Raw genomic sequence first — 12,782 nt, 5'->3', positions numbered from 1 at the left:
CGCTCACCCTCTTTGCCTGGATATTTTTTTTTGGCACGGAGGCACTGCAGAAGTTTTTGAGAGAGGCGAACTTTGTAGGTTGGCGTGAGTTTTGCTAGCTGCTCCTCCTAACCTAGAATTCACCTAACTTGGGCAGCATTCCACATTTCAGCTATTTTACAGTGAAGTCCCTTGATGTTTTTTGGGGTTTGTTTGTTTTTTAAAAAATACGTAATTCCCAAGGAAGTTTATACAAAAACCAAGGTCATCTCATGTGCCAGCAGCTGCGTTAGGGCAATTTGTCTTTTTGACCCTGACCGATTCGTGCCGCAGCCCGCTGCTCTCACTTGGGTAATTAAGATAACTTGCACGTGTAGCAAAATGTTTGGACACAGTTATCAGTGTGCACTGCGGCTCGTGGTTTCCTTGCCCACAGGCATGCTGGCTTGAAGGAACTTGCTTGGCAGTTGATTAATAACCTATGAGCAATTGGCTCTGGAACTGGGTTGAGTAGATGATTCACCAGTATATTTTAGTTCAGCCTTCCCCAACCCAGTGTCCTGCACTTGTTTTGGACTATAACTCCTGTTGGCCGTAGGCAGCGTGGCCAATATTTGTAGTCCAAAACGTCAGGAAGGCACCAGGTTCGGGAAGGCTATGTTTAGTTGAATATCTCTAGGATGCCAGCTTCTCAACCAGCTGCCGTAGCTGCGTCTTCAACAGCGGCTTGGTACGCAGATGTTAGCTGGCAATGGTGTTTATCCCCATGCCGTAATGAGTTTGCCATGATTTTTGCTGCACACCAAACTATTGCTAAGTGCACAAGAGCAGCTCAGGCATTTTTCCCTGGTCAGTTGGCAGCTCTCTATTCATTTATTTTATAAATAGCTATCAGTACAAGAGGGCAGGTCCCTGCCCCAAGGAGCTTACATTCTAAAATTTCAGCACGCAAGGGAAACAGAAGAGACAGGAGTAAAGAGTAAAGCAATATACAGTTGTTTTGGTTGCACGTGCTTCAATAGTTTTCAATACAATCTTGAGTTAACAGCAGGGGATGAAAACTAGCCAAATGTTTCCTGAAAAAGCTGGGCTCAAATGAGAGGTTTAAAGGAAGGCACAGAGGTGATATCATGCAGGGTTCCTGGAAAGCAGTTCCAAACATACCAGGCACCATGAGAACAGGATGTTAAACTACTGTAGATGGGTTTCTGAACTCATCCAGGAGGACTCATTGTACATCCTTATGGTCAAACTCCAATGGTAACTACTACACTTCCATCACCTTATTTCTGCCTCCTCATGTCTCATGCTAGAAGGGGCTATCTCACGCTAAGGCCACCCCAAGACATCTTGGGGCCAGAGGTGCAAAATCCAACAACATTATGCTGTTGTGCGATTCCCATTCATTTCAGTTGGATTCCCTGCCGGATTGTGCTTTGTGGGTCTAGACTGTCACTCACACCCATCTCTCTTAATGGCACCAAAAGTCCACTCGCTGCCTGAGGCTGCTGTCATATAATATGACCAGCATTGTCCACAGTTCAACAAAAACCAGAATCACCATGCCATGACTTAATTTAATTGCCATTGGGGTTTGCATAGCACCTGAACACCCACACAGCCAAAACTATGACCTGGTATCATAGTGATGCCAAATGATTGACAGGCAAGGTAGCGCCACCCACTTGTTACACTGGGCCCACAGGGTGCGGTGGGAAAGACAGGATGCAGCCTAATGGCTGGATCAAGTTCCTAGATTTAACACTAAATGGCAAATGAATGGGTGGACTTCAGTGTAACCACCCAAGAGCAAACGGTCAGCCTGTGATTGTAAGAGAGACGCTTGCCCTGCAACACTTAACATTAGGAGAAGAGTTTTACAAGCTCCATTTTAAAAAACAAACAAACCCAAAATACACCTTGGGATGGTGCCCCGGTTCGCCCAGAAAGTGAAATGCGACTGTATTACGCAAGGCAGGAGACTTAGGAAAGGAAGTGTACCAGCCAGAAGAAGGGAGCCGATGGTTATGGTTTCAAGACCAGGTTGGGAGCATAGGAAAAGGTGATGATGCAGGGGCCAAGGAAAGAGACAGTGGCCACAGAAGCCTTAGGAAATGTGGTAGATGAAGCAATAAGCAGAAGCCAAGGAGTCAAGGGAGGTGGAGTTGGCAGAAGCTGTGGGAAAATAAAGCCAGGCAAAGCCGGCTAGGAATAGACGAGTTGCGGGTGGCACTGGCCCTTTCAGCCACACCATTAATAGCACAATAGTTCTCTCCCTTTGTGAGCATCTCCCTAGTGCAGGGGTAGGGAATCTTTTTGGCCTGGCAGGCCAGATCTTTGTCTTACACCCCATCATGGGTCCACTTTTACGGGTGTGTCTGGGAGCCGCACTCGTCAATTACCTGGTGTCATGGTGGTGTCTGCTAGGTGTGTGATCCTACCGCACCCTGTCAAAAGTTGACTTGAGGGGTCCGCGGGGAAGGGGATCTCCTTTACCACACAATTTCCGAAAGGGAACATGCTGGCAACACAGCACAAAGCCTGGTTGAACCCTCCTCTGCTCAGGAGCTGCTGAGTTCATGTCTTAAGCTTCTCCAGTTCTTTCGAACGGTACAAAACAGAGAGCTTTGGGCAAAGCACTTTTGAGTGCCCCAGTTGGCTACAGCAAGACCCCAGAGCACGTAGGAGGAGGGGTACACCCAGTGGGACATGGAACACCCCTCATTTGAGGGATGTTCCCATGAAATCTTCAGAGCTTGAAAATTACAGGCCGGCTGGGTCACTCGAGACCAGTTGTTTTGCTCCCTTTTAGTTTAGCTTTCCCTTTAAGGAGGCAGATCTGGCCATTGTTTTCAATATCGTGTTGTTTTTATTTTCAGAGTCTGCTTTATTGGATCAGGGCAAAGTCAAACAGGGTCCACCCTGCCTGGCAAAGCCACCTGCCATGTGCCTTTCTAGGGTGTTGTCTCCAGCCAGCAGGAGGCCTGCCTTTCTCCCACCATCCCATGTGAGTTGCTCTCTTCTGCTCCTTGTGTTTTCAAAAGCCGTATCCATCTGAGAAGGGCTGTTTGTTTAGAAAGCCTTGCCTCTCTCGGTCACATGTGCCGCCCATGTGAGGCGCATTCCATTTTTAGCCACAACAACTTCTTCACTAGACAGCTCTGCTGCAGTGACATGTGCAGAGCCCAGGAGGGGAGGAGACACGACACGTGTATGAGCAGGATCTGAGCCGTGCGGGTGTGTGTGTGTGTGTGTAGTTTTCTGGCTACAGGAAATTCCTGTTACAAAGCGAGGCATGTTTTATTTTGCAGGCTGGGAGAGTGAGGAGGGATTTCTTTTTTTTAAAAAAAGAAGAAGGGCAGGCTCAATGAACCATAGTGTGAGGAGGAGGAGGAGGAGGGACAAAAACAGCCACCCTAGACCAAGAGATCTGCTTGTTTTGGTTTTGCGAATATGTCACTAATCCCTTAGCAGATATTAAAGGGGAAGGGGAGGTGGGAGTTTGGGGAGGGGGAGTCCTCAGTGCAGAGGAAACTGCAGCAAAGCCAAGTGTGGGGTGTATTTACATCTGCAGCGGATTTCAACGCCCTTTCTCCGTGAAAGAAGCAACAAAATGCACCGGGGGGGGGGGGGGGAGAAGAAGGCGGGCGTTGTTCCTTACCGTACACAGAACATGTAAAGTGAAATGTTCATTTGGAGCAAAGAGATAAAAAGGTGTAAGCTTTCAAGTCACAGAGCAGGGCTTTGCAGATTCAATCAGTTTTTTTGGGGGGGGGGAGGTTTCCGTTTCTGAGCATAGTATTTTAACCCTATATCTGTGAACTGTTTTTTAATAATAATAATAATAATAATAATAATAATAATAATAATAATAATAATACAGTTATTTATTTTCATGGTTCAGAAGATAAATTTTTTAGAAAACAATTGTTACAACAGTAAACAACAAGTAACTTGTCCCGATAAAATTACGGTACAGACTTTTATCATGCCATGTGTTAAAGTTTCATTTGATTACTCTAAGAGATCACGTCACATTTTCCCTTGAGCGCTGGGTGGATTCCAGCCACAATCTGAACCATTTATGTATTCAAATAAACATTTGCCATATGTTATAAAAGGAGTATGGATTGTGTTTGCCCTTTGCCACTCCCACCTGGCATGTTAGTTTCTCAGCCAATGCTATTGACCATACTCTGTTATACCAAGAATCAATGTTCAGCCCATCACCGGCTTTCCAACGTCATCTGTGGACTGTTTTAGCCTGTGTCAAATATAGGGGCCTGAGTCACATCATTCCAACCCCAGTTCTGATTTAGCCGGGATGGCTTTTTATGTCGTTGATTTTGCAACCAGTGGCTGCTGGCAAGCAAATTTTCAAGCTTTTATTCTTGGCAATCAGCAGTATAGAAGTGCACAAGTGGCTGGTGATACCATTATCTTTTGCAGAGCCAGATTGGGCCGCTGTCAGCTTTTGACATCCACAAGCCCAACCAAGTGCATCTGAAAAGGCTACATGTCCCCAGGCTTAGCAGAAGCCTGTCCTATTGCTATGTAACCTTTATCTGTCTTGTCTTATTTTCTGGACCCAAGAAGACAACTGTGCATGCTGTACGAAGTTGGAGCAGACAAGTTGTTACAGAATCACTACACACAGGAAAACCACACAGGAAATAACAAGATTAATAAAACCACTTCAGTGTTCATTCACACAAGCGATAGAGGAAAAAATGCCCTCTGGGGCTGATATATGTCAGAGAATTCCCACATGTCAGTTCTGGCATTCCAGTGGAACTCTATGCTCGGAATGCAGAAGGCAGCCTATTCTGATGAAGGTTAACTCTTTTGACCTGGAGAAGCCTTCGAAAGCTAAAATTATTTTCTCGTGCTTTCCCTTTCCCCAAGAGATAGGAAACTCCACAGGCAGCCCTTTACAGGGCTCATTCTCTGTGAGATATGTTTATGCTCATCTACAAATGCACATGTTGAGCAGAGGGGAGTGGGCAGACACCCAGACAGAAAGGGCAAGTCTTTAAAGCAGCATCGATTTCCCCAAAGCAAAGCATATCCTCTTGCAAACCACTGGGGAAAAAATCAGATCCCCCCTTTCTCATTGGCTACAATCAAAACCACCAAGCTGTTCCCTTCAGCCCTCTTCCAAGTGCAGTGGTACCTCGGGTTACAGACACTTCAGGTTACAGATGCTTCAGGTTACAGACTCCTTTAACCCAGAAATAGTACCTTGGGTTAAGAACTTTGCTTCAGGATGAGAACAGAAATCGTGTAGCAGCAGCGGGAGGCCTCATTAGCTAAAGTACCTCAGGTTAAGAACAGTTTCAGATTAAGAACGGACCTCCAGAACAAATTAAGTTCTTAACCCGAGGTATCACTGTAGATGAAATGTCCAACAGCGAATAGCCACCAGAACTCAGATGTCATCATTGCTCATTAATCTAAAATATCCAGCTTTATGAGCAAAAGTGTACTTTAAGAGAAGATCATTTTGTGTTTGCATAAGCATTTATTTCTGGAATTCTGCTTGGAAATGCCCCAGACATCAGAAGGGCTTATGCTTTATGCTATATGATATGGGCCAGGTGTAACAGATCCAAACATGAAGTCTCTTAATTGTGGCAAAGGGGGAATAATATTGGTGTGCAGACAAATAAGAAGCAGAGTAGTTTTCATAGGGCTGGAGCAGAATTGGGTATAACTGTTTGAAAGAGGAAGTGAAGAGCAATCATAAATTCCTGCATACCTTACCAGCTCATGCATTAGCTGCAATTTAGGGGAAGGGGCTTAAATTTGTCAAGTGAACCAATGTTTTTAGGTGGATTTAGTCCAATCTGAAATTAATTCACTGGATGGAAGGAATATATATAAAGTTACTTCCATTGATGGCTGAGAAATCAAATTAATATTTGGTTTCTGATCATTTTACTGCCATTGCCATTTACATTATGTTGCACTACCGCTACTCATGCAATTACTTAGCATTTAATTGGTAATCAGTACAGAAACTGATTCATTTAAGATTTTGGCTCTGTTGCATGCAGTGGAGTTGAGGGTAATAACAAATTATAAAACAGAACCTGTAAATAAGTCCGGGGCAGCAGCTAACCTGTGGACAGAAGATGCTGTTATATTCCAACCTCCATATGCCCCAAACCAACATGGCCAATGACCAAGGATGAGAGAAGTTGTGGTCTAACAGCATCTGAAGCGACACCTGTTAGCATTGATGCAGTGCAGGGCTACCTTAAGTATTGCTATTATTAGAGAAGAGTTCTGCTTCTGCTACCGAGTCCTTTTCCATTGAATTAGGTAAAGGTAAAGGTACCCCTGACCGTGGGTCCAGTCGCAGATGACTCTGGGGTTGCATGATCATGTTTCTCTATAGGCCAAGGGAGCCGGCGTTGGTCCTCAGACACCTGCCGGGTCATGTGGCCAGCACGACTAAGCCGCTTCTGGCAAACCAGAGCAGCCCACGGAAATGCCGTTTACCTTCCTGCCAGAGCGGTACCTATTTATCTACTTGCACTTTGATGTGCTTTCAAACTGCTAGGTGGGCAGGAGCTGGGATCAAGCAATGGGAGCTCACCCCATCGCAGGGATTCGAACCGCCAACCTGATCGGCAAGCCCTAGGCTTTGTGGTTTAGACCACAGGGCCACCGCATCCCTCCACTGAATTAATGAACCATTATTTCCTAACAAATAAAAATGGTGGTGGGGGCACCAAGTCAAACACATTGCATGGACAACAGCGCAGCAGGGTTGCAGCAGTGTCTGATGCACAGCTCACCTTAGGACAAAAATGGAGGTGACATAGGTGCATACAGGCATGCAAGGGGAGAGCGACCGCAGCTGCACCAAGCTGATTCCAGGAGCCACCTAGTGGCCAGAGGTCATAATGTCTGTGAAGCATGCTGTGATGATTCTGTAAGCTGGCAAATACAGTGGTACCTCGGGTTAATAATTTAATTTGTTCCGGAGGTCCGTTCTTAACCTGAAACCGTTCTTAACCTGAGGTGCCACTTTAGCTAATGGGGCTTCGCGCTGCCGCTGCACCGCTGCTGTGCGATTTCTGTTCTCATTCTGAAGCAAAGTTCTTAACCCAAGGTACTATTTCTGGGTTAGCGGAGTGTGTAACCTGAAGCGTCTGTAACCGGAGGTACCACTGTAAATGTAAAAGCCATAAAAGCGTTTTGAAAATTGCGAATGTCCTGTGAACAAATAATTACTGTAGAACGGAGTTCCTTGTCGTCTCACTGTGGCAAATTCGAAAGGACTTTCACAGAAAGCACAAAAGGCATCCTAAAGCGCAACAGATTCATTGTGGCATAAGCTTTCTTGGGCTGAGCATTCCATGTGACCTTAGAATCACAGAATTGTAGAGTTGGAAGGGACTACGAGGGTCATCTAATCCAACCCCTTGCAATACAGGAATAAACAATTACCTGACATTCAGAAGACATCTTAAGGCAGCCCTGTTCAGGGAAGTTTTTAATATGTAACGCTGTACTGTTTTTAACACTTGATTGGGAGCCGCCCAGAGTGGCTGGGGAAACTCAGCCAGATGGGCGGGGTATAAATAATAAATTATTAATTATTATTATTATTATTATTATTATTATTATTATTATTATTATTATTATCTTTTGTACAATGCGGGACTTGAACCCATGACCCTGAGATTACCAACTGTGCTGTCCTGCCTTATGCCACAAAAATATAAGGTTTGACTTTTAAGGTGCTCCAAAATTCCTTTTTGTCTCTAGGCTTGTGTACATGACAACGCTAGGGAGGTGGGGAGAAGGCTGGGGATGGGACTTCAATAGTGTCACCTAATGTACTACAACAAACCCCCCCAAAAGGGTAAAAGACCCCTGACAGCTAAGTCCAGTCGCGAACGACTCTGGGGTAGCAGCGCTCATCTCGCTTTACTGGCCAAGGGAGCCAGCGTTTGTCCGGGTCACGTGGCCAGCATGACTAAACCTCTTATGGCGAAACCAGAGCAGGGCACTGAAGCTACATCTACCTTCCCGCCGGAGGGGTACCTATTCATCTACTTGTACTTTGACAAACCTAGGTTGAAGTAAATGGGTGAGGGAAGGCAGAGGGCCCAACCAGGTTTGAGGTAAGAAAAGGTTAAGATTTAAAGAGGCTTATATGTTATAGATTTAACCCAAGGAATGCTGGGAGCTGTAGCTGTAGGAGAGAGCTGGGGGTTTCACATAGACTTTTCAGCCTTCATACATGGGTGAACACACGAATTTCCCCCCTGGGGCAGTGAGCAAAGTTAGTTTTCCAAATAACTGGAGAAAGAAGTATAAACTGCACTGGAGAACTGCAACTGTTTCTGGTAGATTTGGTGACTGAGCAGTGGCAAGACCTTGGTGGCCTTACCTTTCAGAAGCTACCTGCTCTATTGTTTCTCAACTGGTAAGGCCTTCTGTTCAATCTGTGCATAGAGCTGGCCTCTAGATGCTGGCCTTCCACCCACAAATGAAGCCCTCCATTCTTTTCTTGGCTGTCTCTAGCTTTTAATGAATTGCACTGCTGCTGCCATCAACTTCACAGCTCCCTTACCATTTCAAAATGCACAAGAGGCATAGACAACACTGGAATACAATCTTGGGTTTGTTCTGGGTTACTCTGTAAGGTGGGCATAACCCATGCTCTCTCGGCTCTTTCCATATGAACCTACCCGGACCCTGAGATCATCTTCTGAGGCCCTCCTTTGTGTGCCCCTTTTCTTGAGAGGTTTGGAGGGTGGCAACACAAGAATGGGGCCTTTTCTGCAGTGGCTCCCTGTCTGTGGAATGCTTTCCCCAGGGTTGTTCGCCTTGCACCCTCATTATATACCTTTAGGTGCCAGGCAAAAACGTTCCTTTTTAACCTTGACTTTGGTTATTAGGTATTTTGTGGTTTTATATCTTGCTTTTATTCTGGGAAGTGCCCTGAGACCCCCAGGTATAGGGGGGTATATAAATTCAATACATCATCATCATCCAGTCCTGTTCTTTGCAATATGAGTGCAAGAGTTATCTGCATTGGCAATGACTGTGGTTTTTTTTTTTTTAAATGTTTACCAGCTGCGAGGCGGGAGGACTTTTTTTTGGGGGGGGTTAAGAAATAAGACCTGTGTTAGAAATATTATGCATTCCCATCTTCATTGCTACCTTTTGTTTTTGGGTACCTTTTGTCCAGTACACAGCTACACTAAATCCTGGCTGCCTGAATTGTTTTCTGCTGGGCAGCTATTATTACACCACCAAGGAAGACAAGAAAGGAAAAATGGACGAAAAGAAAAGAACCCAGAAGTTCCTTCTAAAGGCAGTGGGTTTTTCATTGTAGTGGTCTCTTCATCTGATTGGCTAGATCTGCTTTCCTAAACAACAATCATTGCTATGTCTTCATTCCTTGGTTGAAAACCCTGAAAGAGAGGAAGAGGTAAGTTTCTCACAAAACAAATCGGCAAATGTGCCTGCGCATTTTGCCTCATATCTTGTGTTCTACAAGGACTAAAATCTTCCTGCTTGCCTGCTTTGGAATACAGAGCACTAGCAGCTCTCCTGGCAAACACCCTTGGTACCACAAGTTGTCAGTTCCCAACATTTCTTTGGAGGGGAAGCCATTACAGTTAAACTGAAATTGCAGCTACACTTCAGGGTGGTTTGTGGGCCTTCATGACTTGAGATAGAAGGGAAGGCGAATCTGACAATGGTTTGGAATCTTATTAACATTAACGGAATCTTCAGAACAGGTGGGCAGAGGCAGTTCTGCCACCCTCAAACATAGCAAAATTTTACATTTCTTGTTGTCACCTGCTCCTAAACCCTAAATAGTGTGTGAAAGAGGACAGGATTCTTGGAAGTGTGAGGTCAACCAGCTGTACGCTTGACCCTTGCCCTTCCTGGCTTATTAAGTAGTCAGAGTATCATGTGTCAAGTGCATTGTAGTCAGAAACAGTCTGTCTGGGTGGGTGAGGATAGTGGTCAGTGAATGCGTCAGTGGGACCTGATAACACAAGTGCCGTGGGTCCGAGCAAGAATTCCCCAAAGCTACCTTCTGTATGGACCCTGAAAATGGAAGCAAAACTATCACATCACCATGCTCCTAAGTCACAGTGGAGTTAAAGCTGGGTTTGAAACTGATTGTATTTCTCTCTTTCTCTCTCTCTCTCTCTCTCTGTATAGTTCACATGACATCCTCCTCATCTAAGTGGCAGCCCACACTTTCCCCAGCCTAAATTCAGATTTTACCAATCAGTGCATAATCTGATATGGGAAGAAACTCCAATATAAAATTGCATGTTGCTGTGGACGTACAGACGCCCAATGTACGGGTGGTGGTCGTTTCTTTAATAGTGTGAGGACATTTCACTGGGTTCTGTCTGTCACCAGACCACCTGCTTCCATTTTGTTCCCACCAGCACAAAGGAAAAGATAAAGCCTGATTTTTCTTGCTGGTTCTTGAATATACAGGCAAACCCCCCCCCCATTTGCACGATTTCAATATGCATGTGACTCTGCGCACGTGCATCGTGCTGAACCCAGAAGTGACCCAAAAGTATCACAAAAAGGGTCACAATGGGGCAGAGGCGGAACAGAGTGTTTGCAGGCTTTTTCAATAGCGTTTCAAATATATGCGATTTCACTGATACATGTGGTGCCTTGGAACGTAACCCCCACATAAATGGGGGGTCGCATATGTGTGTGTGTTTAATTTTAATAAAATTATTGTCTCCCCCCCCTTTTAGCTGTTCTTATTTTATCTGTAAGCTACCTTGAGTCTCTTTCAAGGAAAAAGGTGAGGTATAATAATAATAACGACACTGTATTTTGATTTTAAAAACAACTTTTTGTGCACAACTGCTCTTACACAAAACAGCTGTATTAAAAATAAAACCTGACCTTTCTGCTACAGGAGTATTACCACCAGACTCTTGGGAAGCTGGATCTTTGATTCACTACTGTGTTGGATAACAACAACAACAACAAAATCCATTAGGAAATTGCTCTGTGGCACCACAAGGCTCTCTGTTCCCCACCAGTGGCAGACCTTGTTGTCTCAAATTTCAGTGGTGTCATGTGCTACGCCAAAATTCGGTGCCTCCTGCCTCTCGCACTCCATTCTAAATCATAGTTGTGGTGTCCCCTGTTGTGCCCCTGAGGCTCCACGCCCAGCGCAACTGAACCGGTCATGCTCCCCTAAATCCACCTCTGTCCCCACCTCTTTGTCTTTCCACCTTGCAGAGATGAGGTGGTTTTAATTTAATTTATTTTAAAAAACAGGGTGGCTAGGTGCACTGCAGAGCTAAGTGATAGCTGAGAGGCATTTGGGGGAAAGGGGGATAGTGTAAGGCAGGCTGGAGCCTCAGCTAGCACTTAGCTCTTAAAAAGGGTCACACCATATATTTAAAGCACTCTTATATCATTTTTAATAGTCATGGCTTCCCCCCCAAGAATTCTGGGACCTGGATGCTGAGAGTTGTTAGGAGACTCCCCACAGAGCTACAATTTCCAGCAACTCTAACAAACAACAGTTCCTAGGATTTTCCAGGAGAAGCCATGACTATCAAAGTGGTTTAAGAGGTTGTAAATTTATGGTGTGGGACGCAGGTGGCGCTGTGGGTTAAACCACAGAGCCTAGGACTTGCCGATCAGAAGGTCAGCGGTTCCCTGCGACAGGGTGAGCTCCCGTTGCTCAGTCCCTGCTCCTGCCAACCTAGCAGTTCAAAAGCACATCTTACGGTGGTTCCGTGCACTGCTCTGGTTTGCCAGAAACGGCTTAGTCATGCTGGCCACATGACCCGGAAGCTGTACGCCAGCTCCCTCGGCCAATAAAGTGAGATGAGCGCCGCAACCCCAGAGTCAGTCATGACTGGACCTAATGGTCAGGGGTCCCTTTACCTTTTAAGTTTATGGTGTAGATTTGTGTAACCATTGTGATGCCCTGCGGCCTAAGCTGAGACAGCGGATATAACCATTTTGTAGTTTTCTATTGTTTCCAGCTATCTCAATACTGCTATACAGTAATGATGATGTTTAAACCTCATAATGGAAGAATTATTTGGAAACTGGTATTAGTTGACCAGCCCCCATGTAGAAAATGGAACACCTACAGCTCATTCAGAGTCTTTGGACAGCTTTAATGTTGAGTTACATGCTGCATCCAATCTAGCAGCCAGTTAAACACTGAGGCCTGGTTTTATAACAGGATAAAATTTGAATAATTTTAGGGATTCATTTATGACTTCATTACTTAACAGAATGATAGACTGTTAATATTCTTTTTGTCCCCGTTTCTATTCTGGCAACACTTATTACAGGACCTATTTATGTCATCCACAAACATCAGGGGGTCAATTCACCTGTTCAATGCGATCAGCTGCCAGAAATGCCCTTCTTCATTCTACGTAAGATAAACAGACCAAACTCATTGCAAAAGAACAAGCTCTGGAGTATACCAGGGAGCCAAATGAACTCCACAAAGCAGGAGATGGCGCTCAAGAGCAATGGTTGTTCCAGAGGTCAGCCTGGGCTTTGACAGGAGTGCCAAGAAATCCCTCTGAGCTGTCTGGAAACTCACTGGCTCCGAAGTCGGACCATCCTAATAAGTTCCCTGCCTCTGCAGAGAGGGGAAAGTGCTGAAAGCCTAAATCTCAACAGGAAGTGATCTGACCATGACAGTGCACTGGGGTCAATATCCCCCAATTTCAGATTACCCTCTAACTGCCCAGTCAAGAAAACAAGGTCCAGGCAAGGAGACTGCTGGGCTGCAAGGTGGGTGGGAAGCC

At 45.3% G+C, this 12,782-nt stretch overlaps 1 long non-coding RNA gene across 1 annotated transcript; it reads left to right on the top strand.

The window, feature by feature from the left end:
* Positions 1-2,406: 2,406 nt before the first annotated feature.
* On the top strand, positions 2,407-10,734 carry LOC128400111 (uncharacterized). Its single transcript, XR_008327311.1, has 2 exons — positions 2,407-2,986; positions 9,191-10,734. It is a non-coding gene; the product is annotated as an uncharacterized LOC128400111 (long non-coding RNA).
* Positions 10,735-12,782: the final 2,048 nt, after the last annotated feature.

This window comes from Podarcis raffonei, chromosome 13 (genome assembly GCF_027172205.1).
Source record: "Podarcis raffonei isolate rPodRaf1 chromosome 13, rPodRaf1.pri, whole genome shotgun sequence".
In the NCBI taxonomy this organism is placed as follows: domain Eukaryota; kingdom Metazoa; phylum Chordata; class Lepidosauria; order Squamata; family Lacertidae; genus Podarcis; species Podarcis raffonei.
This window is presented reverse-complemented; position numbering and strand designations above follow the sequence as displayed.